The sequence below is a fragment of the Phascolarctos cinereus genome, unplaced genomic scaffold (assembly GCF_003287225.1).
Source record: "Phascolarctos cinereus isolate Bilbo 61053 unplaced genomic scaffold, phaCin_HiC Scaffold_4;HRSCAF=312, whole genome shotgun sequence".
NCBI lineage: Eukaryota > Metazoa > Chordata > Mammalia > Diprotodontia > Phascolarctidae > Phascolarctos > Phascolarctos cinereus.
In genome coordinates, this window is record NW_027555847.1 from 199,620,798 (window position 1) to 199,624,641 (window position 3,844).

Consider the following 3,844-nt stretch of genomic DNA (forward strand, 5'->3'; position numbering starts at 1 on the left):
TTATAAGTCAAATAGCTCAGATCTCATATTTGCACCTTACTAAGTTGACTAAGACATGCTCCGTTATTAGCTTGTAAGATAAAGATTTAATATGGTGTTCATACTGAGGCCAATTGCATTGAGCCAGTCTTAAAAGTCATCCAGGTGGGATATTTTCCATTCCATGTGTCATATTAGGGAAATTGTGTCAGGAGACTCCTCTCTCAGCTCAAGCAAACAGTCATTCTCCTAGTCCTTCCCATGGGAACAACCCCCTGCAGTTCATAGATGTAAAACCCCATGCTGGCATCATGGATCATTGGCTCAATAGCTTTCCTTCATGATAACAGTCCTATAAGGTCTTGAATAGCAAGTGCCAACAATGAGAGTTTCAGGTGGATTCAGCTCTCAAGGATCACATATTTGACTATAATCCCACATGGGTAAGAGTAAAAGATTCATCATAGAAAAAATACTACTGCCCTCTGTAATGTCCTTCTGAAGAAAAAAAAATAACCTAGAATCAGGACTTTAGAAGAATGTGGCAGGGGAAAGCTATGAATCTCCAAGATATTAGTTATTAATAATCATTTTTCACAGAATATATTAATCTTTTCTATTTCTTCTTTCTATGATACAATCCTGGGTTATTCGAATTTGTCTCCCTTTATGGCTGAAGGCCTTTCCCAGAGCTGCTTAAAAATATGTTGCTTAGCATTTAAACTTGTACATTTTACCACTACCATTTCTTATGAGTGTTTGTGTGTGCTTGTGATAAATGCTAGAAAATAAGCAGGACAGTTTGTGTAGAATTATAGAGTATATAATGGAAAAAGGTAGGATCAGCCTAGAAGGTTAGGTTGGAGCTATGGCTTTAAATGACAAGCCAAGAATTTAATTATTTTTTTTTCCATTTCAACAAGCAACAATATTATGTTTCTCATTTTAATGTAGATACAATTATTAGGTTGACATATTACAATATTTAGGTTTTTACTTTGTGTCCTTTTAGAAAAAAAAACACGTCAACTGCAAACGTGAGGGAGAAAAAAAAAGCATGACATCCAACAAAATTTCCACATTTCAGCAATACTTCACTCATTCATTTAGTAAAGTTTTAAGAAATGTCATAATGACATGAGCTTGAAATATCTATAGGCACTTTCACTGACATTCATGATGTGGTATTGGTGATATTGTAAGCAGCAGAAAAACAGGGGCTGCCAACTGACCAACTATGGAGTCACAAGCCTGCTTCTTCCCACAGGAACATACCAAATTGTGACTGTTATGATCTTGTTAAAAGCACAACTGCAGGGCAGCTGCCATCATCATGCCACATCGCTATATTCATCTGCTGATGCTTGGTTTCTTTCAATGTACTGTTTTTATATCAGAACTTCAATGCATTTCTTAATCATGGTAATGCTTGGGTTAAACCAAGCTCTTGACTGACCAGTAACCTCCTGAATAAGAGCATTATGCTGCAACACTTTTCAGGCTTTCATGATGTAGACTATAGCAGTCTGGAGCTACAGCACTTCTGGTCTGCTCCATCTCCTGTGGTGTGTCTTTTTGCATTGTGATAATTTTAAATTTTGTTCTTTTACTGCTAAAGTTTATATTTAATGAAAATGTAGAGTCCACATCTATGTCTTCCTTTTCTAAATTGTGGTTAATCATTTTCACATCAAGTAACAATTTGATAGTTTTTGCCAATTCCTTTTTTATTCATCTGTTTGATGTCATGAAGCCCTTTGGAACTGATGGTTTTGCTATTGTTAAAAGCAAGTAGTACTGCCATTTGGTATGTTGTCACCATGGCCATGTAGGGTTTGGACAAATAACTCATTTTAACTTTACCTGTACAAAGATAATGCAATCATCTAAGCTTCATTCCACTGAAATGCTGATTGCAAAATAATTCAAACATCTGTACACTTTTTTTTCCAGTTCCTGAGAGATGGCAAATGTAGAGGAAGGAAACTGAGTAAGAGGCCATGCACCAGCCTATAGAAAATATATTTGAAAACTAATTCCTAAATCAATTACGGTGTCCTGAATTTTTTATGAAATTTTTTAATTTGTTCTCAAGATCAGCACTGACATTCATGTCTTTATACATGAGATGGAGTTTGCTTGTAAACTCGTATCCACAGGCTTGCTTTAATTTATTAATCATGGCTTCTTCCCAATCCATAGACATAGATAAGCCATGAACTAAATGTCTGGTCAACATTCTCGCATAAAACTTTTGAAAAAACATCTTTATCATCATTATATTTGAAAACAGTAATGAAGCTCTTGAGCTTGTCCTCTACTTCATTTTCAATCATTCCTTTTGCTGATTTTTTAAGCAAGTGTCACAGTACTTGGCAGCAGTTCAGATGCTTTGCAAATAGCTTTGGGTTCTTTATAGTTTACTATTGATGTCAGAGCCTTATCCAGGGCACTCACGAAATGTTGATCATCATTCAAAAACAGTGTTGATAAGTTGACCAAGTTTGCCATGTACCTCCAAAACTGATTCCACAAACTGAGTTGCCATATTTCCCTGAGAAAGATTTCCAGTTGCTCCAAGACCCTCATCATGAATATTGTTTGGTAGTTCTTGAATCATATGAGGTAAACCATTTGACACAGCATGAAGCAAGGTATACATATTTGCCATGTCACTTCTTTTCTTTTGTTGTATAATATTGTGACATTCTGCATGTAGGAACTCTAAATTGTCTTCTACCATTCACTGCTAACATTCATCAATCACTTTACTGTATGAACTTGGATATAAATATTTTCTACATCACATTTCTTCATCTTTTAATCTACCTAGGATCTTTTCCATTTATTGTAAACAGTTTAATTCTTGTAACAAATTTGAAGCTTCTTGTTTATAATACTCCCCTGTTTCAGTCAGAAAAGACAACTCAAAAATTTCCTGATAAAACTTTAAAGGGAGTTTTTTTCTCATGCTGTTCAACATGAACAAAGGAATTAATAACCCCATGGATTACTTTTTGATTTGGGTCTTCCCCACAGCTATCAGTTTTTATTTCTCAGAGGAGCATTTGTATAAGGATTGCCTGAAGTGGCTCAACCATCAATGTTCTCCACATATCCAGCACTAGCTCTCCTATTTCCATAAGTGGTTCATTCATGTCTACACCACCATAACCATAATGAAGGCCAGCTTCCATCAATTTATTCTTCTTAATAAATTGTGTGTCGAGATACATGTATAAACAGTACATATGGTCTGCCCCTTTGCTATATTCTTCCCAATACCTAAGGTACATAAAACAATACTTGTTCTTCAGACTCCAGAACTCTCTTGTTAAGTGGCATACATGATTTTCCAAAAACATTTTAGTCTCTATGTAAAATCTTTCACTAAGAGGTTCAAGATAGGCCACACAGAAAGCATATTAGTCTGAAAAACTATCATTCCAAGTTGGTCTTTCAACATGATCCAAAATGACAACTTTGATTGTCGTTAAGAGTTTGTTCCATGTTTCATCAAAACCAGCTATTCTTGGATTCAGGGACATTATAGGAGTTTTGTGTGTTAATCTGTCTGGAAAGGCTGGGTGAGGGTTGGGGAGCAGGGAAGGCTGAGCAGGCCAGGCCTGGGCAGGGCTGTGAGCTCTGCCCCCTGCTCATGGCACTGCCCTGACTGGGCTGAGATCCAGGGGGTGGAGAGGGGGGATCCAGCAACAAGGGAAGGGGCACATAGGTTCCCAGTGTCCTTCTGGACCTGGGTGCCACCCCGCCCAAGCCAAGAATTTCCAGAAGCCTGAAATATCTCTCTCTCTTTCAAGAAACATTTGAAATCTTTGAAATCTTAAGAATTGAGCCATCAATGCCA

At 36.9% G+C, this 3,844-nt stretch overlaps 1 pseudogene; it reads right to left on the minus strand.

Moving 5' to 3' along the window:
* Positions 1-1,310: 1,310 nt before the first annotated feature.
* On the minus strand, positions 1,311-3,527 carry LOC110198622 (cullin-2-like; annotated as a pseudogene).
* Between the last annotated feature and the right edge of the window lie 317 nt (positions 3,528-3,844).